The sequence below is a fragment of the Phyllostomus discolor genome, chromosome 3 (assembly GCF_004126475.2).
Source record: "Phyllostomus discolor isolate MPI-MPIP mPhyDis1 chromosome 3, mPhyDis1.pri.v3, whole genome shotgun sequence".
Lineage (NCBI taxonomy): Eukaryota > Metazoa > Chordata > Mammalia > Chiroptera > Phyllostomidae > Phyllostomus > Phyllostomus discolor.
The window spans coordinates 95,683,953-95,711,425 of record NC_040905.2 but is presented as its reverse complement, the minus strand read 5'-3'; the positions used below and the strand labels follow the sequence as shown (position 1 = coordinate 95,711,425).

Sequence of the window (27,473 nt, the reverse complement as noted above, 5' to 3'; positions counted from 1 at the left end):
GTGGCAGAATAAATAATAAATTACATGTGCCTTTGTGCATGCCATTTCCTCTGTCTGCAAAGCCTTTCATCCCCTCCACTTCCCATGGGTCAAGACAAAGCTCTTGACATCGCAGCTTGATTTCCCCAGGTGGAAGTTATCAGTCAGTCCCTCTCCTGAAATCCTACAGTATTTGGTCTCTACCACCTACTGTTTGTATTCTTATGGCCTTATTTCTCTAATTAAAAAGAAAACTCTTAGAGAGAAGACCTATGTTTTATGCATCTTTTTGGGGGACAGGGAGTAATTTTTTGTTATTATAATTATATTTTTTTCTGCAGCTTTTTGTCCCTTAAAAAACCCAGTGCTTTGCTTGGCATATAGTAGATGGCAGGTTAGTATGTACTGAATACATGGATGATAAATAGAAAACTCTTAATATTAAGAGAGATTAGGGTTTTTTTTTTTCTTTTAAAATCTAGTTCTTACATAAGCTGAAGGGGAAGTCAAAGGAACTCTCTCTTAGGTGCCTTTACGGGCCTGAGATGATGGTGATTGTCATATGAAAATTACAAATAGGCCCTAGCTGAGTAGCACAGTTGGTTAAAGAGTCAACCCCATGCACCAAGGTTGCAGGTTCAATCCCCGGTTAGGGCACACACAAAAATCAACCAACAAATGCACAAATAAGTGGAACAACAAATTGATGTTTCTCTCTCTGATCAAGAAATAAAAAATAAATGAATAAGAAAACTACAAACAATTCAGTTATTTGAATTTATGTAGACAGCTCCCCACTCACCCTGAAAGCATAACACATCCACAATTATTGCTTGTTTGTTCTTCTCTTGATTGTAGTTAAACCAGTGTGCATAACTTAGATATGTAAGATCTGGAAGATGCTTTCAGTGCCTCTTAAGTACTTAGAAAAATTGCATTATTATAGATACTCTAATCTTTTCCATGATACCTTCTACCTGTTCCTTCCTGTTTTGCTATGTTGCCAGTCTTTTAGGTAAGACTAACATTTTTATACTAATTAGACAATTACACATCATGATGAACTAATTTGTTAACCTATGTTCACAAATCATTTAATTACCACTGCCAGCTTTGATGTGATGTTATTATTCAGTTATGGGAGTAAACAATTCGACAGCTAACAGGAAGAAACTCATTATCTTCTGGGAGATATTGTTGTTATTTTCCCTGTCTTAAAAACACTTTAATCAAAACTTACAAAAAACACTTTAATCAAAACTTTTAAGAATTCTGACATTGTTCTTATTACTGTAGTAAATAAACAGAGAATTCGTTTCTTTAATGTGCACAATTATTTGGGGCCGAATAATAGCTTCTGGGTTTCACAATGAATAGATTTCTTAAAGAAAAAAAAAGAATAAACTTTCCTTTTTTTTTCCTTCATGCCAATTCACAGTCTCCCATAATGGTGTAATTTATAAAATGCAGCTCCTAATATTGATTTGTGAAGCACTTTGATGGCTGGAGATAAAAGGAGCAATCTCCTGCCTATTTGATGCTGCTATATACTGTCGTTCAAAGTCTCTTGATCTTGTAGTAGCTTTAATTCCATTCAGTAAGCACTCTAAGTCACAGCCACAACCTGGGTTCTTTCTGTGCTTCTTGATGAATAGGGAAACCTGGCTGCCAGGTGCAAACTCCCATCAGGTTTTACAACTGCTGCTGATAGTTTGCATCCTGGATCAATAATATCATTATGCATTTACGTGCAAACATCAAAATTACTCTAAGCAATTAAGTTCCTATCTTCCCTGTACTCCCCCAGTAATAACATATCCTAAGGAAGGGGATGCGGGTTATATTATTAGGAGCTATCTATCTGAACCTTGTAATAATATTATTGACCCATACTGTTGCCATTTATCACATAGCATATGCATGCTCAGATTGTTATTTATCTTTTAGGTTCTTGCCATTTCTCTTTGACTACACTGTGAATTTCTCCAGGACAGAGACTGTGCCTGCTGCCTCTTGGAATCTCTGTATTACCAGAAAAACACCTGGAACATAGTAAGTAGTAGGCTCTCAAAGATATATTTGTGGTTGATGAGTAATCTTTACCTTTATAACTCAAGGGATAGGTAAAATTGTTCCTTATTTTCCTATTATGACAAAATAACCTCTTCTTCAGCTTCTTCTGAGAATTTTGGATGGCAGCACTACATACTTCCTCCAAGTGAACACCCACTTTCCAATTACAGGAAAGCACACCAAGTGAATGCTAATCCAAGCAGTAGAGATGCAGACCTTCCCTACCTCCCTTCTGTTAGGATTAAAGAAAAGCTGATCCCGTGGTATTTTTGCATTCTTCTTTTATCCTCTATCAGTCAGCAGCTATACCCATAACCCACACTCTCTGACAGCTTGCATCTTCATTCCCCCCAGAACAGCAAGGGAAATGGTGTTAATGGAAAGGGTTGAAGAGAACTGTCTAACTCTTGAAGATTTTAATGGGAGGGCTCCCTAACATTCTGTTGTCAGTGGCATTAGGTATAACCACTTATAACAATAACAGAGTATGATGCTGTGATTCTGCCTTACTGGGGCACAGAAACCAGGCCACCTGACTGAATACTGTGGGGCGATGTGGAGGTGCAGGGAAGTGTGTGCTGCTCACCATCACTAGTGAGCTGTTAGGGTTTCAGGCAAGTCAGAAAGCCTTCTTTGTTGGGAATAATTGAGCCTCTGGAAATGCAGTTGGAAACATCTTTAAATGAGGATTTTTAAAATTCACGAGCCATGGCTTACAAACAGGGGACATTCTCTTTCCTGTTTTGGTCACCTTACCTGGGCTTTTTAAGAAGAGGGCCAGATGCTTGTGACTCATGATTTGGCCTCATCAGAGGGACCCAACAACCCACTCTGGTCCCTCTTGTGCTCACTTCTTCCCCACCACCTCCTCCTCCCAGGATCCCAATTTGAGGGCAAGTGATGGTATAAACACACTTGCCTAGTCTCTTCTCCCAGCAAGGTAATGTTAAAGCAACAGGGGATATCTTTTACCTGGCTTCTAAATGCAATTAAAATTATTGCTTCGGTTGGTAAGATCTAGTTTTCCCTTCTTTTTTAGTACGTGATAATTTCTCATTTGAAACCAACATGAATGGATACTAAATATTAATAAGTTTAGACACGAAATTATTCTGGGAATTACGAGGTAAGAAACATTTAGGATATTTTATTTATTCTTATTTATTTATGTAGTGGGGTTCTGACAATCTCCTGGTTATTGCTTTCAACATTGTAAGCTGTTTTGGGGCAATTGTAATTAGGTCTTACTTTGAAAATGCTTATGTTTGGAAACGTTTACAGATTAATGGAATTAGCTAGAGGATTTGCTAAATTTCTTGGTCTCAAGGCAACTGAAAAATCTGCTTGCCACTGAAAAATTTCACTCTTATCTACCAATTTGTTTTGGTTATCTACCAATTTGGTTAAAATGCAGGTTCCTGGGCCCTGCCTCAGGTTTCTGAACCAGTGACCTAGTTTGGGCTCTTTCAAAAGTAGAGCCTTAGATAAGGATTTGTGTGCCAGGAGTTTTTGTTGTTGTTGTTATTGTTGTTTGTTTTTAAAGATTTGACTTATTTTTTTAAAAGAGGGAAAAGGAGTGGGGAGAGAAATGTCTGTACGAGAGAGAAACATTGATGGACTGCCTCTCATATGTGCCCCAACCAGGGACTGGGCTCACAACCCAGGCATGTGCCCTGACTGGGGATCAAACCAGTGACCTTTCACTTTGCAGAAAGACACCCAACCAATTGAGCTACACCCATCAGGGCAGTGTGTGCCAGGAGTTTGGGTGGTGATCTCAGTAGCGCACTGGTAGTGGTCTAAGGAAGGGAGACATGGAAGAAAGAAAAGCCAATACAAGATATATTAATGAGAAGATAATCTCTGTGGGCAAGTAGGACTCAACCCCAAAGGGATCTGAGAGACTTCTGAATTCTCGCACTGGTAAGTGAGGAAACTGGAGTATTTATCCTCAGCTCCTGTTGCTCATTGGTCCAAGGTTGGTCTCAGGAGTGCTAACTCCCTCTTACTTCTGGTCTCTCTCCTGAGTGCACACAACCTGCTTCTGTGACCAGAGAAAGCCATCAGACAGAGAATCACAGAGGCACTGAGACAGGAAGCTGTCTGTGTGCATGGAACTGGTCATAGAAGCTGAAGATAAAAGAGAGAATATGGGTAAGGCAAGAATAGCATCTCCTAGAATCAGAATCTGTGGACATATGACTTGGAAGTCTATATTTTTAACCTCAGGTGATTCTAATCTTCATGGAAGTTTGAGAACCACTGCTCTCAAAGATAATGTGATCAGGTTATCTCCATGCTTTACTACCTTCAGAAAATATAGAGCCCTTAGTATGGCATAAAGAGACTTCCAGGGTCTGGCTTCCTTTTTGTATGGCTACATCTCCTCTTTCATATTTTCCTCTCTAAACTCTGGATTTAGCCATCAAATTGCCTGCAATTACTGGAAAACCAGGCTCTTTTACACTTGTGCCTTGTGCTCAGAATGTTTTGGCTGCAAGTAGCAGAAACCTTGACCAGCAGTGGCTAAAACAAATAAGGATTTGTTTTTCTAACACAGCAGGAAGTGTTAAGATGGGTGGCTGCTGCCACTGGTTGGTTCCTTAGCTCAATATACTCAGGGCAGGAGCCTGATTTTTTTAGATTTGCCTTCATGGTTGCAAGGGGTTGCTACAGTTCCATTTGGATCACATCTGAATTCTAGTTAGAAAGGGACTGCACCAGCTCAGCAAAAACCCTCCCAGAAGAACTAGCAGAGTTCCCTTAATGCTTCATTGGCCAGACCATGCCACATGGCTACCCTGGGCAGCAAGGAGGTAAGGTAAATATTTGACTATTTCAGTCATTATAGAGGAGGTGGGAAGGGCAAATGAGGGTTGGAAAGTTGAAAATGGTGTTAGGTTGGCCTTTTCTCATCCTGTTTGCCTGGGGAATTCCTATTTAACTTTTGAGACTCATTTTCCCTGCTAATGTTTTATTTTGAAAAATTACAAACTTCCAGAAAAGTTAAAAAGCATTGCACACCTATATAGCCACTACCTAGATAGTGGCCACTACAATTGACATTTTACTAGATGTGCTTTAACACATCTCTTTTCATCCATGCATTTCTCTATGTATCCATCTATCTATCCTAATTTTGGGAAGCAATTCAAAATAAGTTACAGATACAAGGATGCCTTCTCCAAATACTTCATCATGTATATCTTTATCTAGAGTTCAATATTTGTTTAGAGTTCTTTTTTAGGTAAAATTTTCAAACAATAAAATACACATATCCTAAGTGAGTTTTGGCTGTTAATGAGTTTTGACCTTAATAACCAAACCCTTATCAAGATATAAAATATTACCATCACCCAGGAAGTTTTCTTGTGTTCTTTCCTAGTCAAAAGAACTGCCACCACAGCCCTCCCCCACAAATGCAATCACTGTTCTGATTTCTTTCATAGTAGATTAGTTCTGCTTATTCTAGAACTTCATATTAATGGGCTCCTACAGTATGTACTCTTTTATCTGAAATTCAAGACATTTTGAAATACTTAAGAATTGACTCCTTTGAATATCTTCCTTGTATGCACTGCCTTCTGAAATAGTAATTGTAATTCTTTTTTTACTTACTGTTTACCCATTTATCTTTCCCTTGTAGCATGTGATTCCTTCAAGGGAAAAGATTTTTTTCTATTCATCTTTGTATTCTTAGCACAGCTCCTGAAGACATTTAATAAATGTCTTTTGAATGAGTTAATGAAGGAATAGATTAAAGTTCCTGGATCATAGTAGGTTAGTAGAAAATTTTAGTTCATTTTCCTTCCTTTTGTATAGTCTCCATCCCACTTCATTAGAGTTAGCTGAGTGGGCATCTGTCTTCCTGGCTAGATGTACCTGAGATGTGCTCAGATAGGACTCTGCCTTAGTCACCCTTGTAGCTTAGTGCTTAGCATAGTGCTTGGCACGTTCTGTACACTGTTTTGAAGGTACAGATGAGTAATGTGACTGTTCATTGTCACAGCTCTGTGGTCTGGGCTATGTGAAGCAGGCATAATGGGCCTTTGTCTAACCTTGACCAGGAAGGGTTCTTCCTCTACCCAATTTCTTGTAGGTCAGGAACCCTGTAGTAATAGTTCATGCCAAGTGTTAACTGATTACTGAGATGGGGCTGGTAGGGGATCCTGGGTATTTTGTATTTGCATTGGGGAATCTGGACCTCTCATATTCTGCGGGACCCCTCTTGCTATGCTTCCAGGCAATTTGTGTTTCTCTTCAATCCAGGTCCCATTCCTGGATTGCCTTTAAGAGATGGTGTTAGCCCCTATTACCTTTGAGTGCCCCAGACCACTTGGTTGAGTTTCATTCCATCCTCATATTCTTCACTTCATGGAGAAATAAATCCCAGAGTGAAATGCTTCTTAGGAAAGAAAGTTCTCTCCAAAAGGAGACTATGCATTTGAGGTACCGTCTAGTACCTTTCCCCAACCTCATGTATATAAGAAAGAGAGAAGCAGCTTCTTGGCTGCTTCTTAAAAGATTGGTTCCCCCTTCCCCAAACACCATGTCCCCTCCTATACATTTTCTTCCTACCACCACTTTTGGAGCCAAGATCCAGATTAGATTGGTGTGGCCTGACAACATTAGCTCATTGACAGGATCTGGGTCCAACAAAAGGAAATGGTCCTGCAGCCTGGGGTTGTGACCTAAGCATTAGATCTGAGTCCTAGACCTGGCTTTGTTATTGATCCTCCGTGTTACAATGGATAAGTCGTTTCCATGCTTTGAGCCTCAGTTTCCCCTTCTAGGTAATGTCCTAGATTCCATCTAAAATCACTGCCAGGTCTAAAGTTGCATGAGCTATTCAAGAGTCAGATTCCATTTGAAATGTCAAATTTAGGTTCCACATGAAAAAGACCTCAGCTGGCAGATCAATAAGGAATCCAAAGAAGTCATTTTTCACCTGCAAGTCCTTCATTCATCATTATCTTCTTTAATCATCTTGTCTTTGGTGCCAGCCCTGAGCCAAAAGATCTGTCCAGCTGCACAGCTCTTGCTCTTCTGAGTGGGCAGCAAATGCAGGAGGAAGCAAACCCAGCTTGGTTTGGCCTGACACAGAGTGAGACGGAAGTATTAATCAACACAGAAGTGGCTGCTGGCAGAAGATCACAAGGCTTTGTCCAGGTTCATTGAGTGAGGAGGGCAGCCATGTATACTAGGAAAGGTGCATAGCATGAAAAGATTTGTTTGGGAGCAGCCACCACAGAATGCTCTATGCAGGGACACGGTGATTAGAACACCTTGTCCATCTTAATGAAGCATGGAGCACCATGTGTTTTATGTTGATACAGAAGGTTAACTACTATATTAACTTGGACACCTTGTCTTCTCCAAGTTAAGGAAGTGGTGACTATAAATGGATGCCAGAGTGCTCACCAGCCTTGGCGGGGGAAGCCAATTGGGACAGAAGCACTGAGGACTCACATAGCTTACTGGAATGACTTTCTGCAAACTAGAGCTCAGACACAGAGGTTCTTATCTGTTACATACCATCCATCCATTTCCAGACTCTGTTTCTTAATTAGAGGAGGTATTTTGGATGTGTGTCATACCCTGTTCTTTGTTGACAGCACACCTTCTCCACTGTCTACTGCATAAAATGACTTTCTAAGGAATATTTCTAAAGCTGGAGTGCAAAGGAAAAAGTTCTTTTCAAAGGCAAGTGTAGTATAAGAAATAATCGAAAGAAGTCAAGCATTAATCTTTACCAGGGAATCTCAACCATTTCTTTACTATACATTGTTATTGGCACAAATGTGCCTAGTACCTTATGGAAACCTGGTAGATGAACATTTAGGCAATTAAAAAGGGATAAATCCAGGGGCATTTATGCCTTCTCACTTCACTGAAGATTGCCATCAGGAGTTTTCTTTTTTTGTTTTTTGTTTGTTTGTTTTCCAAAACAGCAGCTTCTCTGGGTGCTTTAAAATATGATCTGGTTTATATACCTCAGTTGATCCTATTCTAGCCCAGCCTAACTTTAAACAATCCTCCTCAATGCAGGAGAAATGTCTGTTTCTCTCTCTCTCTGGCTCTCTCTCTCTGGCTCTCTCTGGTTCTCTCTCTCTCCTTCTCTCCTTCTTTCCCTTCCTTAAGGAGCCATACCACCAACAGGGCTGAGGTTTGCTAGAGAGACCTACAATGCTATGGCTGGAAGGGCCTGGAGATATAATCCCAGATTTGACAAATGGGGTTCTAGAGATATGACATGACTTCTTTGAGATTATCTAGCACATTAGTGCTATTTTCACTCCACAATATTATCCCCTTACTATAGTCCCTTCCTCTACACCTGCCTATCTTAAGTGGTATCCCTAACCCCTCAGATTTAAGGAATTGTCCATAGTGGAAAAGCAAACCCCTAGCCCTGAGGGTTAACACACTCAGCTATCATTCACTTTCAATTTGGTGAGAATTGGTTTACCAGGTCCTTTCTCAATATGACAGCTCTGTTAAAGAGGTTAGGGGTGCTAAGTAGTGGAGGAGGGAACCAATGGGCCAGAGAACATGGGACCAGACTGGAGTGGAAGGCCTGAGAGCAGCCTGAGTGGTTAGGGAAGAGGTGGCAGAAGAAGGTGAGGTAAACTGCAAAGCAAAGTATGCTTGGCCTCGACATATTTTCACATTCAAACTAAAAGCTGGCTCTTATTATCTAGTATTTTTATGCTTATATTCTTTGATTACACATGTCTTAGAGCCTAAGTATGCTTCAAAACCCAACACTGAACTCGGTGTGTCACTGTCACCATGTCTTTGTCTCCCATTCTCCAATCCACTGCAATCAAGTTTCTGGCTCCCACACTTAAGGTCGCCAACAACCTCCATGTCCCTAAGTTTGGTGTATGTAATTTTCAATTCTTGTATCATTTAACCTCTCAGCACCACTTAACAATTTCCTCATTCTCAAAAATCTGCCTCTCTACCATTAAACCAGCCCTCCTTGTTCCTCCAGGCTTTCTTTCTTTCTTTTATATAGACTCATTTTTAAGTTTCTTTTCTGAACCCTCTTTTCTTCTCACTTTATAATGTTTCTTTTTTTCATCCACGTCTACAGCTCTAATCATCACCTACACGAGAATGACTCATACATTTGTATCTGCATCCTAGACCTCTGTGTTCAACCTCCATGAAATCAACTCTACTTGGCCCTCTTGTTGGATGTCTTAGGATTTAAAACTCAAGAAAACCCAAATGAAACTTAAGATCTTTGTCCTACAAATCTGGACTTCTTACAGTGTTCTGCATGGTATAACCACGAGTTTAGTTACACAAGCCTGGAATGTTGAGTGACTCTTAACTTTTTCATACTCACCCCATATTCAATCTATCATCCAGTTACACCAAGTTTACCTACTAAAAATGTCTCACATCCATCTGCTCTCCATCCACACCCACAGTCCATCCTCTTTCACTCAGACATCTGCAATAGTCATATAACTATTCAACTGACATTCATGTCAGCCTCCTTTAATGTGTTCTCTACATTTTATCTGGAATAATCTTTCCAAAACACTTAGCAAATTGTGTCCTGCTTTCTCCACGCTTAAAGATATTTTATGGCTTCTCATTGTTATTAGAATAAAAGTTTAAAGCCTTTCACATAGAAGTTTCATGCTGAGCTCCGTTTTTTCATGCTCTGCCATCCAATCGCATCGACCTCCCATTGTCATGTTGAGCTCCTTCCCACCACAAGGCCTTTCGTGTGTTCTCCCCTCTGCCTGGAACATTGATCTCTTTTTCCCTTTCCATTTACTTGCCTGCTGTCTCCTCAGATCACTGTATTTCCCCAGGAAAGCTGTGCTGGTTTTCCTCAACAAGTCCACATCCCCGTATTCTAGGTTCCCAGAGCGATATATTCTTTGTTTCATAAAAAACCTAGCATGTTTTTTAAAAACCTGATGTGTTTGTAAAACACATGACTTGTACAATGTTTTGATGAAATATGTGGATGAAAGCAATATCAAATTCAGTTGAAAATTTACATTTTTTGGTATGATTATTTGCTTGTCTAATCCTCACACTAGACAGTAAACAGTAAGCAGCAGGATTGCACTTGCTTTTTCTTTCTTCTTTTTAAAAATATGTTTTATTGATTATGTTATTACAGTTGTTCCAGCTTTTTCCCCTTTGCCTCTCATCCACCGGGTACCCCATTCCCTCCAACAATCACTCCCCTTAGTTCATGTCCATGGGTCATGCATGTAAGTTCTTTGGCTACTCCATTTCCTATAGTGTTCTTAACATCTCATTTATTTTGTACCTACTAATTCATGCTTCTTATAATCCCTGCACCTTTCTCCCCATTTTCCTCCTTCTGTCTCCCAACTGATAACCCTCCAAATTATCTCCATATCTATTATTTTGTTTCTGTTCTGATTATTTGATTAGTTTGTTATTTGGATTCAGTTATTGATAGTTGTGAATTTATTGCCATTTTAATGTTTATTGTTTTGATCTTCTTTTTCTTATATAATTCCCTTTGTCATTTCACATAATGATGGCTTGGTGAAGGTGAACTCCTTTAGTTTTACCTTGTCTGGGAAGCAACTTTATCTGCCTTTTGATTCTAAATGATAGCTTTGCTGGATAGAGTAATCTAAGTTGAAGGTCCTTGCTTTTCATCACTTTGAATACTTCTTGCCAGTCCCTTCTAGCCTGCAAAGTTTCTTTTGATAAATCAGCTGACAGTCTTATGGGAACTCCTTTGTAGGTAATTGTTTGCTCTTCTCTTGCTCCCTTTAAGGTTCTCTCTTTATCTTTAACCTTTGGCATTTTAATTATGATGTACCTTGGTGTGGTCCTCTTTACATCCATCTTGTTTGGGATTCTGTGCTTCCTGGACTTGTATATCTATTTCTTTCACCAAATTAGGGAAGTTTTCTTTAATGATTTTTTAAAATAAGTTTTCAGTTTCTTGTTCTCCCTCTACTCCTTCTGACACCCTTGTGATTCAGAAGTTAGTATGTTTAAAGATGTCCCAGAGGTTCCTAAGCTTCTCCTCGTTTTTTTTTTTTTTTAATTCTTTTTTCTTTCTGCTGTTCTGATTCAATGTTTTTTCCTTCCTTGTGTTCCAAATCACTGATTTGATTCTCAGCTTCACTGTTGGTTCCCTGTAGATTTTTCTTTATTTCACTTAATGTAACCTTCATTTCTGCCTGGGTCTTTTTTTTACAGTGTTTAAGAACTCAATGGGTTCTTTGAGCATCCTGATAACCAGTGTTTTGAACTGTGCATCTGATAGGTTGTTTATCTCCATTTCACTTTGTTCCTTTTGTGGAGTTTTGTTTTGTTCTTTTATTTGGGCCATATTTCTTTGTCTTCTCAATTTGGCAGCCTCCCTGTATTTGTTTCTGTATATTAGGTAGAGCTGCTTTTATTCCCTATCTTAGCGCACCTGTTAAGTTGCATGGTGCGGAGCCTTAGGTAATTGCCAGAGCGAGGCAACCCTTGTCACCACTCTGTTGCTCTGTGTGGGGGAGGGTTTGCAGAGGTGACAATGCTGCTGCCTGGCTTCTGGAGTTTTGCCCTGGAGGTAGCTGCCTCCCCACTCACACTTCACCTTCTCCCCATATGCCACCAGTGCCCTTCCAGCTGTTGCCCTGATGCTGAATCTCAGAGGGGGTGGGTCTGCCTGAGTCCTAAGTACATTGAAGGCCTTCTAAGAGGACAGAGTTTTTTCTGCCACCCCAACTCCCACTGGGTTTTACAGCCAGAGCTTATGGGGACTTATCTTCCTTGCACTGGGACTCTGGGCTGTGTGGTCTGGCCTGGGGCTGGGATCCGTTGCTCTGAGATATCCCTCCCATTAGTTATCCACCACATGTGGACGTGGCATCACCCATTCCTGTCTCCATGCTTCTTTGTGCCTCTTTGCACCTCTCCATGTCTCCTCCCCTCCTACCCGTCTAGATGAATGTGACTTCTTTAAATTCTTGATTGTCAGACTTCCACACTGCTAGATTTCTGAAAATTCTGGGTGATACTTTTTTTGTAGTATAGCTGTATTTCTTGTTATAGTTGTGCTAGAGGTGAGGTGTGTTTATCTACACCTCCATCTTGACCAGAAGTCTCTGCTTTTTCTTATCATTTCACCCCTAGCATGCAGTACAGTACCTGCCACATAGTAGACATGTCATAAGTACTTGAATATCTTCTTATTTACTGTACCTTTTCATGTCTAGAAACTGGGAATATTATTATAAACCAAAGCAAGATCATAGGGTCTATGACAGAATCAAATATTATAAGTGAATATGCTGTCACAAACTAAGATGTTATCTAAATGTTAATGTGAATTATTGACACTAATAAAAAAATGGGTCATCCACATTTATCACAGAAAGAATACACTAAAACCATTTTACCCCATTACCTAAATGAGGCAAAAATGGTCTTATATCCTGTTCTGAAAGTTTGAGGACTTTTGTCCTCAAAACTGAAACTTATCAGACAAGTACATGTCTTCAATTGGAACTCTTCAGGTAGCAGATGCAATGGACAGTTTCTCAGCTGATTTAATCTACAGGGTAGGAAACAGCTGGGTCTTGAGATTGTTCACTACAGAGATACTCACTATCTATATATAGATAGTTCAAATAGTTAAATTCTGTAGATGAATCTTAACTCTTCAGATTATAGTCCTGCCAATCTATAAGCAAATGTGGTCTGCAAGACTTTATCCCTTCAATTGCATGTTATTTGGAAGCTTACATCATCTCTTGCTATGTCCTTACCTATAAAATTAAATACTAAAACCTACCTCACCCCCTCAGGGTCATTGGGAGAGTCTAAAATAAAGTTAAATAAGTGAAATTACTTGTGAATCATAAAGCTCAATATATCATGAATTCATTCTTGTTAATAGTAATTGTTGGTATGCTTGTTATTAACATTCTACATATAAGTCATACATATAAATAGCCACAATGACTAATTAGGTTATGATGTTCACGCCCAGACACCTGCTATGGAACAAGAAATGTCTCTCAGATGAGAGGGCAAAAAAGAACAATAATTAGGAAATCAGAATGTTTCTAGATTTAGCCCTTTATTGTCCCCAAATGGCCTTTTTCTGTCTTTCCCAAGAACTGTGCTCTGTCCCTAACAAGAATGGAGTTTTCTTGGTCAAAAATAAATATGATAACTTGATCATGGCAATGTAGGACTTCAAACATGATGATCAGATGCTCTGAGCATTGTTTCTGCTGGTGATCCTGAGTAGGGCTCTGGCCCTTTAGCCACATATCCATTAAAACACTAAGCAAATCATGTGTTTTAACCACACAGGCGAGGTTTTAGGGAATGGAAATCTCTTTAATTATGAAACAGTTTGCACATTTGCTGGGTGCATATGAGGTTCTATTTTATAAATGCAGAATTATGAGGAAAGAAACAAAAACAACACACAGAAAGATGAATCTGGAGCACAATAGGAGAGGAAACAAAATTGTTTGAAGAGAAAGGCATAGAGTCCCTTTGGCTAAATTCTGGTGGTTCAGAATTTTGCACCTGCCAGTGTCTTTTATTTGCTTCAGTATAAGATATTTCTTCAGGCTTATAGACAGCTCTGAAATTGCAAAATATGCATGGAAGCACATTTGTGGAAATGTAATCTTGTCTTCCCCTAGACCTGTAGGGACTGTGAGTGCCAGAGGCTTCCATGAGATATACTGGGCTTCCATGTGCCAGAGAGATGGAGAAATCTGAGCTGCCCATGAGAAAAGTGACTGTGAAGGAGAACCTTGGACTCAAAGGCCAGAAGTGCATGAAAAGAGAAAGAAGTTCATACATTTAAGTAATTGAAACAACTGCTAATAAATACACTTGCTCTAGGGATGTGAGATAATAAAGACAGACAGCTGATCCAAACTCCCTAGGCAGCAGAACAGAGAGAGAGAAGGCAGCATCCTTTATTAAAATGTAACCAGGATGTTCGAGGCTAGGCACCAGGAGGAACTTACCGATGGCAAAGACCTGTTCAGTTCCGAAGACATAAGCACCATAGCTTGAGGAATCTTAAACAATAGAACATAAAGCACTGGGTTAATTTATTTGGAGACTGGGGGATAAAAAGGAGCTCAGATTGTCTCCTCTTCAGCTGGCTCCTCTTTTTCTAAGCACAATAACTGGGTTGAACTGGTGTCAGTGTGCCTAGGTTTGAAATCAGATCTATTACTTACTAGTGTGACTTTAGACAAGTTACTTATCTCTCTGTGTCCCAATTCCTTCTTTGATTAAACACGGATAATATTGAAATAATATTCCTTTTAGGGTTGTTGTGAGGATCAAATGAGATAAGCTATGTAAAACCCTTTAGCACAACACTTTGCAGTTAGTAAGCACTTCATACTTGTTTGCTATTATTGTTATTTTGTTACTGAGTTTTCATCCTTGCCTTTCTTCTCTCTTCTCCATGCACATTCACATTATAGCTCTATCCTCACTTGCTTTGGGCTCCAGTCTCATACTTCTACCTTCTGGGCATGTCATATCCACTTGAATATGCTGCTGTCCTCTCAGACTCAGAGTGGCCTTCATCATTTCCCATTCCAACTGACTCTTTTTCCCAAATACTTGTCATCAGTACTTCCTCACTTTAATCTCTTGAACAAAACCTTTGGAGTCTTTGATTCTTCTCTTTTGTTCATCACTACTATTCTGCCATTCCTTTAAATTTTTTTTAGCTTTCCAGACCTGATGGAGCATGACAGGAGTTGACATCTGCCACAAAAAGACCTAAAGGTTTGGCTCAAGGAGCCCAGGTCATCTACCTAAGGCTATTGGTCAAGGTGTACCAGTTTTTGGCCAGATGAACCAACTCCATCTTCAAGTTGTGTTAAAGAGGTTGTCATGAGTCACACCAACCAGCTCCCTTGTCCTCTTCCCAGATGATCTGGAAGATGAAGCTTCCTGGTCGGCAGAGCAAAACTGCTATGGTTATAGGAACTACAGCGAATTAAATGTGTGTACAATAGGTACCCAAACTGAAGGATTGTGCACTGTGTGTGAGCAGTTGTGCCTGGTGCTTCATCCTCAAGGCTGGGAGCAAGATCCTCACCTTTGACCAGCTGGCCTTGGACTCCCCCAAGGGCTGTAGCACTGCTCTGCTCTCTAGTCCTTGCATGGGCTGAGAGTGTACAGGCGTCTTGGCAAGGCCTGAAGAACCCTGCCCAGCCACAGCAAACCCTAAATATGCTCCAAGGCCCAGAAGTATGAGTGGGCCAGATGCCACTGGCTCGGCTATGGCTACTAAAAGATTTTTGGGTGCTGATTTGAAAAAGTCTCCTTTTAGTTCTCTTTACCACTACCCTCTCAGTGATTCTCTTACTTTAGCAAGAGATTCTGAATCCTGCCCCGCCTCTTTTTCCTCCCCTATTCATTCTGACTGCCCTTAATGCCAATTCATCCCATTCTACTCACTCAGATCACCTTGCTAATCTTCCTGAAGTTCCATTTTTGCCTTGGTGAATCTTGTGCTTAGGACCAAAAATGACTTCCAATCGTCCCTGCAGTCAAATTCAAACTTTTTTTTTGGAATGCCAGAAGTGTTTTGTATCTGGACCTGGATGGTGCTTCAACTGTGTGTAAATTAGTCTGCTTGGACTGTTGTAACAAATACCACAGATGAAGGGACTTAAACAACAGATATGTATGTTGTCACAGTCCTGAAGGCCAGAAGTTGGAGATCAAGGTGCCCCACAAGCTTGAGGCTTGTGTCACTGGCTTATAGATGGTGACCTTCTTTCTATGTCCTCACATGGTCTTTCCTCCGTATCTGTGTGTCTGTGCCCTAATTTCCTCTGCTTATAAGGACACCAGTCAGATTGAATGAGGGCCCACCCTAATGATCTCATTTTTAACCCAATTACCTCTTTAAAGACCCCCTCTCTCCATGTACAGTCATAATCAGAGGCAATGGGAATTTAGGACTTCTGGGGAAGGGGGACACATTCATGCAGAAGCTTCTTACAAAGGTCCAGGGATGAACAAACAGATGGCAGACTAGGGAACTGGAAACAGCCCAGGGTTTCTGGGGGGCAAGGATGTGAGAAGGGGTGATGCAGAAAGAGGATGCTGAGACTGAAGAGGGACTCCACTGATTTGTCAGAGGACTTTGGATTTTACCCTGCGGGTGGGGGAGGGAGGAATCACTGAAGGATGAGAATTGGTCAAAATTGTAGTTTAGAAACTCTCCACTGGAAACAGAGAGGGGAATGAATTAGGGGTGCCCCGCTGGAAGTTTTCCCTAAACTCTTTACATCCCAGTTTAGAATTTAATGTCTCTATTTTTCCTCCAGGACTCCAGATTTCTCTTCCTCCCCTGATTATAAGCTTGTTCAGGGTAGGGGCCCTGTTTTTCCAAGGGCACAGCATAATAAGTTCTCCATAAAAACTCCAGAGGAATTATCTTCTTGTCTTTTTTCCTAACTGCTTGTCAGATGTCACCATAACACTTCCTTTGAGTACAGAATGTGGTTTCCACATGATTATCATACTTATTTTATTAAACTTTCTTGGGCATGTCCAGGCAATCCTCTGATGTTAAGGGCAGACGTAGAACAGTGGGCGGAGGCGGTGAGCTGCAGAGCAGAGTTTCTCAGGCTTTCACGTGTACAGAGGCACTGCAGGCTTGTGTTGAAATGCAGATTTTGATTTTCTGGATCTGAAGTGGGGCCTGAGAATCTGCTTTCTGACAAGCCCCTTGGTGATGCTGATGCTGCAAGTCTGCAGATTGTACTGTGAATAACAAGGGTGTGGGGAAAGCACCCAGAAAATTTGAGGGCCTGGCTTTGAGTTCTGCTTTGTCAGTAAGTGGATGTGAGACTTGGAGTAAATCAGAGAACTTTCCTGGGCCTCAAACTTTATCTTTACATAAAGACTTTAGTTGATCTCTAAGGCTCTTTTCAGCTTTAAAAATTAATCTGTGATTTGGTAAGTTACATTTGATGAAAACATTTTGAGAACCTTGGAGAAAATAGGTATGTGTATTCAGTCCATTATAATTATTAAAGTTACTGATAGAGAGGCCATGGTTTGAGTTCCAGTGGATTAAAAAAAATAATCCTTTAATCCTCCTAGCGTAGTCACTCACCACTTGGCTTGGCACAATGTAGATTATTGCTTTGAAAGTGCTAAGCTAAAAGGAAAATCTCAAGTTGGGATCCTGTTGCATTTATACTCCATTTGTGGCTGTGCTGTCTAGGCTGCATGTTGAAATCACTTTTCAATCTCAAAACAAACCTTCATTTATTTTAAAACAAAATTTTAAGGAGTTGTTTACAAACCCCACATTGACCACGGTAGCCTGGAAAGAACAGGTGCAACTGAGTGTGGAGTTTTGAATTTAAACATCTCTAACTGGGGATTTGCTTGATGTGATCCCTGAAGGTCTCAGCACTGCTACTGTACATGGATGAAAAAGGTAGATAATGAAGAGAGGTATAATCTCATTTGTTACGGAATGCTATTTGTGACAGCTCATTGGAGCCTCCACGATGAAGGCTGATAAAGAGGTTAAGAATTTATTTCTTTCTCCCCACCCCCACGCCCCACAAATACTGATTATTCAAAGCAGTGGCAGGAAAATCAGAGAACAGCATCACAATAAGATAAAGGTAATACTTGCTTTCAAACACAATTCTCTTCTTCAGAATTAACAAGCTGCCAGGTGGTAGAAAAGCAGAGGAACATCCTTAAGACTGGTTGGTTTCATTTAATTCTGACAAGGCTGGTTGAAGGAAGATGAGAAAATGCAACTCCAGGAGTTGGAGTGACAGCTGTGCGGCTGTGCGGTTGTGGTGGGGCTGGGGGAAGGAAGGACAGGATGGGAGGCTGCAAGGGAGTAGGCTCCAAAAATGCACCAATAAGCCTCAAACAATTACTCATCTCAAAAACACTTACAGACCCTCAATTCAAATCCAGCTTTTAAGATGTTGGCTTTTTTAAGTGAGTGAGTTTGAGGCAGTATATGCAATTATTAAAAAGTATAGTAAGTACAGTCATACGCCACTTAATGGTAGGAACCCACTTGGAGAAATTTATTCTTAGGTGATTTTGTCATGTGCAAACATCATGGAATGCACTTACACAAACCTAGATGGTGCAATCTACTACATGCCTAGGCTCCTGGTACAGCCTCTTGCTCCTAGGCTACAAACCTGTGTAGCATGTTATTATACTGAATACTGAAGCAATTGTGGAATGATGGTAAGTATTTGTGTATCTAAATATGTCTAAGTATAGAAAAGATACAGTAAAAATTTGTACAGAAGACTGTGTGTGTGAATGTTGGAGGGGCTGGGGCAGGGCAGTGGAGGGAGGTGCAAGAGGAGGTTAGAGTAGACATCAGGAGGAGGGAGGAAAGAAGGAATGGACAGAGGGAAGGAAGAGAAGGAGAGAGAAAGAGAGAGCAGAGATAGAAAGAGACCCAGAGATAAAGCTTGAAAGAAATAATGAAATGGAGGGGGGAAAGAGAGAGAGAGAGAGAGAGAGAGACAGAGACAGAGAGAGAGAGGGAGAGAGGGAGAGAGAGATGGGTGGGTTTGAGAGTGGAAGAAGAGACAGATAAAGAGAAATGAAGAAAAAGGAGGTGAGTTTATGCACATGAGTAATGAGTATGAGTGCATATTTGGGTGTGCAGGGGCAGGCAGGGTGGGCTGGTAGGGGGCTCAGGGCTCCTTTTACCATAGCGCATTTCCCCGGATCCCTTGCCAATTCTGGACCCTAACCAGGGACACTTGGCAGGTGGACAGCATGCTAAGCCTCCTTGCCCATTTAAACCACCCAGAGCTGGCATAAAAATGCAATATTGTAGTTGGGTCCAGCCTTTACTTTCAACTTTGCAAAAAAACTTTTTGCTTATAATTCACTGTAATCTTATGGAACCACACCCATATGTGGTTCCTCATTGACCAAAACATTGTTACATGGTGAGTATCTGTAGTGTACTTTTGCTCTTTGCCAGCCTTCCCACCTTGCAGCTATCACTGGGTATAAGTTGATATGACAGTAATAAAACTATTGTTGTCTGCATGTCTCAGGAGAGGCTGCCTTTCCGAAAGCTTCAGTGCAGAAACTCCTAACTGTGCAGACTTTCAGGAGGCTGCTTGTCCCAGAGATCCCACCTGCATTGCTAGAAAGCTTTCATCTCTCAATCCATGCTGCTGGCCTTGCCTGTATGTAATGCTGCTCCTGTTAGACCTACATCAGTTCCTCTGAGAGGTGCAGCTTTTAGGCCCTGCCTATAATTCCACTTTTAAGAAGATCCTTCTTCCCAAGAAATCTGGGGCCATTTAGATGTTATTTTTGTCCTTTCCCTCAGCATCCTGCCTGCCAGGATGAAAATTCAGTTAACTCTTTTTTTTCTATAAGTCATAAAGCTCTTCTCTATCCTTATTCTTCCTAGAAGGTGGCTTCCCACCACTGCTCCACTTGTATTCAGCCAGCCCCTTCTTTGTCCCTGAATTTCAGTTAGTCGACTTGTCTTATGTTTTTTTCCCAAAGCTTTTGACACCAAAAAACCAAACCAAAAAACCGAACAGACTTGCTCTTAGGGGCATATTTTTGGTAATATCGTAGTGGAAAAACAACTCATGTATGCATCTTTAATTTCTTCTTATGCTGTCTTAACTTCTAGGTATTAACATCTAAAAAGGCAGCGGCTGGAGTTAACAGCAGTGCAAATGGCCCCAGTACACCTCTGTGAGCTCACAAACCACAACCTTGAACTTTTAGGTGAAACTAGAAGGCATTTCACAGATGAACAACTGTGAGAAAGCCTGGACTGGCAGACAGACCATGTGGGCTCAGGCCCTTGGAGCTGTTTTCAGTCATTGAACTTCTTGAGCCACAGTGCCTTCATATGAAAAATCAGCTGAACATTCAGGAAGTACACTTAGGTACCACTAGGAAATGTGCCTGGTATACATGGGTGTCCAGACCATATTCATCCCCTAATTTTTTATTTTGTTCTCCTCCATCATGAAGACAGAGTACCTGACCCTTGGCCAGTCTCCAGAAAGCTTTGCTATTTGTCTTCCTTTGTTAGGCAATCTGGACACCAAGAGTCATTTTCATGGGGATATTAGGTGGAATAAAACTTTGGGCAATACCCTGGGGAAGGAATTCTCAAGGGAGAGTTACCAAGGTCAACTTACCAAGTCTGGTAGACACCCCCACAACCACCACAAGTCTGGAAAGGCTCAGAAGGGAGTGCTTTGTTGATTCCCATAGGCTAAAGGGAAGCCCCGATGTGTCAAGCTCTGTACCCTCTCCTGACTGCTACTTCCACAAGATAGCTAAGGATAGGCACACCTGGGTTCAAATTCTACTCCACCACTTGTGTCCACAAGGACCTATGCAACCATAGCTTTGTGTCTATGTATCAAGCTCTACTGCATGCCAGCCAGTGTTGGGTGCTGGGGATACTATGGAAAACAAAAAATCAGGGGTACTTCCCTCGCAGACATCATGGTCCAATGGCAAGCTGGTTAACTGCTCTGGGCCTCAGTCTTCTCATTTGTAAAATGGGAACAATAATACCTAGCTTGTAGGTTTGCTATAAGATATGAATAAGGTGACCACAAAGGAGCTGAGGAGTGCCTGTCACACAGTAGATAACATGTTTTGACATGATAGACTGGTTGTTCATTACAGCACTGAACACAGGTGTGAGCTGGTTTTCCTGGTACAAGAGAGGCACTTATCAGTATCTAACAAGTAGAACTGCTTCATGGGGGGAAAAAAACCCTATATATATGGATAGGTTTAGATGTATTTAAGTAAATGTAGAAAAAATGGCAAACTCAAAATGGTGGGATTACAGAGAAAAAGGGAGAGACTATTATTTACCTCTAATTTACTGGTTTGCTTAAACTATTATGCATTACTTTTCAAGCAAAAAAAATATTTAATGAAATTGTAAGAAGCAAAAAAAATTTAATACGTAAAACACATTAATCAGTACCACCATGGGAATTGGTCAGTCTTGTTAGGATGAAATTTTCTTGTCCTGGGAATGTGGACAAGTTTCTTTCAAACAGCACCTCCACAATTATCCTTGCCCTGCCCCCACTAACCCCAGCCTCAGCCACAAGCTGTGCTCTCTAAACCCGGAGTGAAGGGCTAATGTTATTGTTAGGTTGTTTCCTTTTGCAGTCTTCTGCCAGGCCAGAGCTCCCAGAGTGAACAATAATCATTATCATCTCTGACAATCTGCAAAGATTAGCTCTAAGGGAAAAAAATTGGAAAATTACATGTGCAAGTTATAGTATGTGTCTTAATTTTAAAGCCACGATGAAACCACAGAACACTGTAACATACTGCTATTTATCAGAGGCAATTATTAGGAATGACAGTTTGCATAGTACATATTTGTGTCCATAAAAATGCAGTACATAGTGACCCGTCTGGTCTCTGAACTCCAGATTGCTCTGTTGTTTGGACATCTTAATTTCTCCCAGTCCCCGGACCAAACAAGACAAGTGACAAAAGAGCTATCTGCTCCTTCCTCTTGGTAGAGTAACAGGGTGTCCCACATCAGTTTTCCTTGTGGGCGGCCAGAGCGGCCTGCCAGAGCTGTTGGCCCAAGCGAAGGCTGAGGTCACACTTTGGAGCAGGGCTCAGGCGGTGGGCCAGGCTCCCTGAGGAGCACCTGGAAGACTTTCTGAGCACTCCATAATGGGGAGGGGAATGCCAACGGGGTCAGTAGTCTGCCAATTATGCAGTGGGATTTGGCACGAGATACATTTGGGATTACTTGCTATTGTAACACTATTTGTACCCCACATTGGTAAGATCTGGGAAGCATTTGAAATTACAATAAGAAATGCAGGTGCTTTTTTTCTCTTTTTTTGTGGTAGTTCTTAATAATGATTAAGTTCTGGAGCAGGAGTGGGAGCTACACCTTTTAGACCTAATTTTTCCACTTTGCCCACCCAGGAGTAGGTTCCTATACTTGAGCTCTTCTGGAGACCAACATTCTTCCCTCCTCACCCCCCAGTCATAAATCAGATAGTGAGCTCTATTTTGATTCAGAGAGTGGACTAAACCCCTCTCTGGCCCTGGCTGAGTTTGTCTTCCTCTAGGTGATAAGATCCCCTTTTGCCTCCAGTTTCCTACCTTTAGACCTGGGCATGGTTAATTCTGTTTCTCTCCCTTTCCCCCTTCTCTGCCCCAACCTCCAGCACTCAGGCTCAGAGCAGGACTTGGGACCATTCCATGGGTTGGTTTACCTCCACCTCGTAAGCCTTCCTCATAGCCACTCACCAGTCCCAACTCTAAAAGGGATAAGGTAAGGGAGAAGTCAGAACTCATGAACGCTCAGGAGTGCTCTCAGTTGCTGGGGTTTGGCTTGGTCCTTTATGCTCTGAAGCATTTATAACCCCCCACTATTTATAAGATTTTTAGGCGAACACAGAGCATACAAACTACACCCTGGTTTTGATAGTATTACATTTGCACTCTCACCACCACCGGGGTGGGTAAGGGAAAAGCTATTGGTGCGACTTTTCTGCAGAGTTTTGAAGACATTCAAGGCTTCTGTTACAATGACTGTCCTAGGTCTTGTGACCACAGCTCCCTGCTGCCCTGGTGTCACTAAAAAAAGGCCACTGGCCACTGGCCAGTCAGGTGCTATAGTAGTCTCTCTAGTCTGCAAATTTAAAAATGAGTCTCAGGAGACTTCTAACTTGTCTAGTCTCTACATCATGTGGGCTATGTGTGGCAGCTGATGAATAAGCAGTACCAAATCCTTGCTCTCAAATCCCAGTTCAGGGAGTACATTGAGCTTGCCTGCCATGTGCTCTGAACCCTAGTCAGCCTGACCTGAATACCAAAATGTGGTTTTATAACATTAGTGATATATTACTTCTTTTTTTCTATATCAGATCACTCTGAAATGGTTATCATGAAGTTAATCTGATATCCTTCCTTGATCCTTTACCTTGTCAATTGGAGAAAGATAAAATATTTGAAGCAGACACATGTAAGCACTTGGGGTTGGATGTGAGGCTAAGCATGCCAGATTTTAAGGCTGAGGGTTTTGACCCCTACACCTTAATGTTAGTGTCAGCCTGTGCTATCTGACCTCCCTAGGCCAGCGATCCTGCTGGTCTAGAAATGACCCTTTGAGAACCGCTGGTCTAGACCAACATCTAGACCACACTGAGTGATTTTTAAGTATCTTTTGTTTGATTCTCTATCTTGTGGTCAATTGAAAGGGTGAATTGCTACGTTTATGTATTTAATCCTGATTAGACTGATCAGTGAGTGTGGCTGGCACAATTAGGCTTAAACAAGTCTGCCCAGGGCTGTCAAGATCATCCTGTACTTAGGACCTCAGTCAATTCTTGCAAGTTACTTAGCTTCATATCATCTTTCTTTTGCTAGTGCTATGCTTAAGAGGCATACCTTAAATAAACTTAGAACTCATAATTACTGCCCTGATGCCAAGCAGAATTTTAATAATAAACCCAAGTTAAAAATTTGATTTTAGAGAGTTAAGTACGTTCTGTAATCCTTTGACCAGAAAATAATACCTCTGAAAAAAATCTACCTCAAGTAAATAATCCAAAATACAAGAGAATATCTACGCATGAAATGTTTCACATGGCATTACTTAAAACTGAAAATTTCGACTTCCGGCAAGATGGAGGAATAGGTGGATACACCGTATCTCCTCACACAACCAAGATTAGAACAACAATAATTTACAACAATAATTTACAGATAGAATAACACCCAGAACTGATAGAGGATTTATCTGAATGGAAGTCGGACAGCCAAGAAGTTGAAGTAGACCCATATATCCAGACTGGTAGGAGAAGACAAGCCAGGTGGGCGCGGGGCTGGTGCGGGTCGGCGGTGCGCGGAGGTCAGGGAAAATTTGGCGCAAAATTGGCGCGACAGACATCCGGGGCTCAAGAATGCAGCAGTAATCCCTGAGTACGCAAGCTGCGGCTGGTGGACCCAGTGAGGCAGCGATTGTGGACCAGGGATTGTGGACCAGGGCAGAGCTCGCAGCCCAGGATCCCAGAGAAGGGTCTGAGCCCAGGAGAATGGAACTACCACCATTGTTCCCTCCCGCCCCCACTCCCGCCCCCACATATAACGTCACAATCTAGCGACCTGGGTGCCCAGCCCCAGTGAACACCTAAGGCTCCGGCCCCCACCGTAACAAGAGAGACCAGATGGGGAAAAAAAAAAGGAGAGACAGGGAAAGATATGTTTCCAACAGAACAGATCAGTTCCCCCAGGACTCATCCTTCATCCTTTTGAGCGACCAAGAAATAGCCAATCTATCAGATGCACAGTTCAAAACACTGGTGATCAGAAAGCTCATGGAATTGGTTGATTTTAGGCGCAAATTAGATGAAAGGATGCAGGTTACCATAAAAGAGATGCAGGAAGATACACGGAGTCTCAAAACAATACAGTGGACCAGAAGGAAGATAGAATCACCAAGCAGGAAAGCATGATGAAATGAGAATTAAAAAAAAAAAAAACGAGGAAAAGCTTAAGAGCATCCAGGACACCTTTAAACGTTCCAACATCCGAATTATAGGGGTACCAGAATGGGAAGGGGAAAAGCAACAAATTGAGCACGTATTTGAACAAATAATAAAGGAGAACTTCCCCAATCTGGCAAAGGGAACAGTCTTCCCAGAAATACAGGAAGCTCAGAGAGCCCCAAAGAAGCTGGACCCAAGAAGAAACACACCAAGGCACATCATAATTACATTAGCCAAGGTAAAAACGAAGGAGAGAATCCTAGAAGCAGCAAGAGATAAGGGGACAGTCACCTACAAAGGAGTTCCCATCAGACTGTCAGCTGATTTCTCCAAAGAGACCTTACAGGCAAGAAGGGGCTGGAAAGAAATATTCCAAGTCATGAAAGGCAAGGACCTACATCCCAGATTGCTCTATCCAGCAAAGCTCTCATTTAGAATGGAAGGGCAGATAAAGTGCTTCTCAGATAAGGTCAAGTTAAAGGAGTTCATCATCACCAAGCCCTTATCTTATGAAATGCTAAAGGGACTTATCTAAGAAAAGAAGATAAAGAAAAGACATGTATAGTAAAAGGACAGCAAATTCACAATTATTAACAATCACACCTAAAGCAAAACAAAAAGAAACTAAGTAAACAACTAGAACAGGAACAGAACCACAGAAATGGAGGGCACATGGAGGGTTAGGAGCAGGGGGGTGGGAGGAGGAGAGAGGGGGGAAAAGGTGTAGAGAATAAGTAGCATAGAATGTAGGTTGAAAATAGATAGGGGGAGGGCAAGAATAGTACGGGAAATTAGAAACTAAAGAACTCATAAGTATGACACATGGACATGAACTAAAGGGGGGGAACGTGGGTGGGAGAGGGGGTACAGGGTGGAGGGGAGAGAAGGGGGGAAATGGGACAACTGTAATAGCATAATCAATAAAATATATTAAAAAACAGTGAAAATTTAGAAGCAAACCAAATGCAAATTGTAGACTAAATGTAAGATGTTAATGATAGACTAAATGGGTGTAGCATATATTGAAAACCTGTACTATCTTCCCAATTTTTCTGTAAATCTAAAACTGTTGTATAGTGTGGAAATGTAAGGGACTTATAGTGGTCAATGAATCCCTAAAAAAAAATACATTTGGAGGACTCACACTTCCTTATTAAAAAACTTACTAAATAACTACAGTAACCAAGACAGTGCAGTACTGGTGTGAGAATAGACCTATAGATCAATGGAATAAAACAGTGATTAGCCAAAGAACATATATGCATGGACACAGAAAATAATGTGGTAAAGGTGTTGGGGAGTAGGGGCTGGGGGGAGGAGGGCAAGGTGGGGGAAAATGGGGGACATCTGTAATAATGTCAACAATTTAAATAGAATTGAGTTCAGAAGTAAGCTCTTATATTTATAATCAAAAGATTTTAACAAGGTGCTAAAATAGTTCAGTAGGGAAAGAACAGTCTTTTCAACATTGGTGATGAGATAGCTGAATATCTACATGTAAAAACGAAGGTGGACCCCTTCTTCACACATATGCCAAAATTAACTCACAAAGGATCATAGGAAAACCTTAAAAATCCTAGAAGAAAAAAAGAAGTAAATCTTTGTGACCTTGGGTTAGGCAAAATTTCTTAGATGTGACACCAAAAGCACAAACAATGATGACAATGACAAAATAGATATATTAGACTTCAAAGTTTAAAACTTTGTGCTTCAAAGGACAATAACAAGAAAGTAAAAAGACAACCCCCAAAATAGGAGCAAATATTTGGAAACCATGTATCTTATAAGTGACTTGTATCTAGAATAGATACAGAAATCACACAATTCAATAATAAAATGACAAATAACCCAAGGACCTGAAAAAATATTTCTGCAAAAAAAATATACAAATGACCAGTAAGCACATAAAAAGATGCCCAACATCAGTAGCCACCAGGGAAATGCAAGTCAAAACCCCAGTGAAAGACTATTTCATGTCCACTAGAATGGTTATAATAAAAAAGACAGATAATCACGGATTTTGGTGAGAATGTCAAGAAATTGAAACCCTCATATATTGTTAGTGGCAACATAAAATGATGCAGACACTTTGACAACAGCCTGGCAGCTCATCAAAAACTTAAACAGAGTTGCCATAAAATCCAGCTGTTCTATTCATAGGTATATACCCAAGAGAATCAAAAGCTTATGTTCATACAAACACTTGTCCATGGACATTCACAGCAGCATTATTCATAATGACCAAAATGTGAAAACAACCCAAATGTTCATCACCTGATAAATAAAATGTGGCATATCTGCAGTTTCTAGCACAACTGTTGACGTTATTGCTGCGGAGTAAGCCCTTCTATAATACGGTAATGAATAGTTCAAAGCTTTTTGTTTCTCATTCTATAAAAAAATAATTAACTTTCTAGAGTATTTCTAACACAAGTTATGTGAGTTTTAAAAAGTTCCTTAAACTTTCAGTGCCTCAGTTTCTTTATCTAAAAAGCAAGAAGATTAATACTATCTATTGCTGGGTCATAAGAGAGTTAAAATGATACACTGTGTAAAATCACCAAGCTCATAATGGGCACGTATTAGACCCTCAATAATATAAAAAAGAAACCTGTTAGTTTCTTTTCCCAGAAGGACTGGCATTCGAGGTCTTTACTGGGCACTGTATTTATCAGAACACTCTTGGTTGCAAGCAAGTGAGATAGTACAAAATAGATGCAGCCAAAAGAGGATTTGTTGGCTCACAAAGACAGCTGGAAAAAGGTAGTGGAGGTGGTGTGGAGGACTGTGAGATTGGTCTCAGTGATGCCTGGAGACAGGCCTCTAGAGCCTCTAGGGTACTCTCCATTCTTGCTTCCCTGTCTCCTT

At 40.9% G+C, this 27,473-nt stretch overlaps 1 pseudogene; it reads left to right on the top strand.

Moving 5' to 3' along the window:
- Positions 1-15,349, top strand: part of LOC114501114 — a 40,022-nt pseudogene extending 24,673 nt beyond the window's left edge.
- The last annotated feature ends 12,124 nt before the right edge of the window (positions 15,350-27,473 follow it).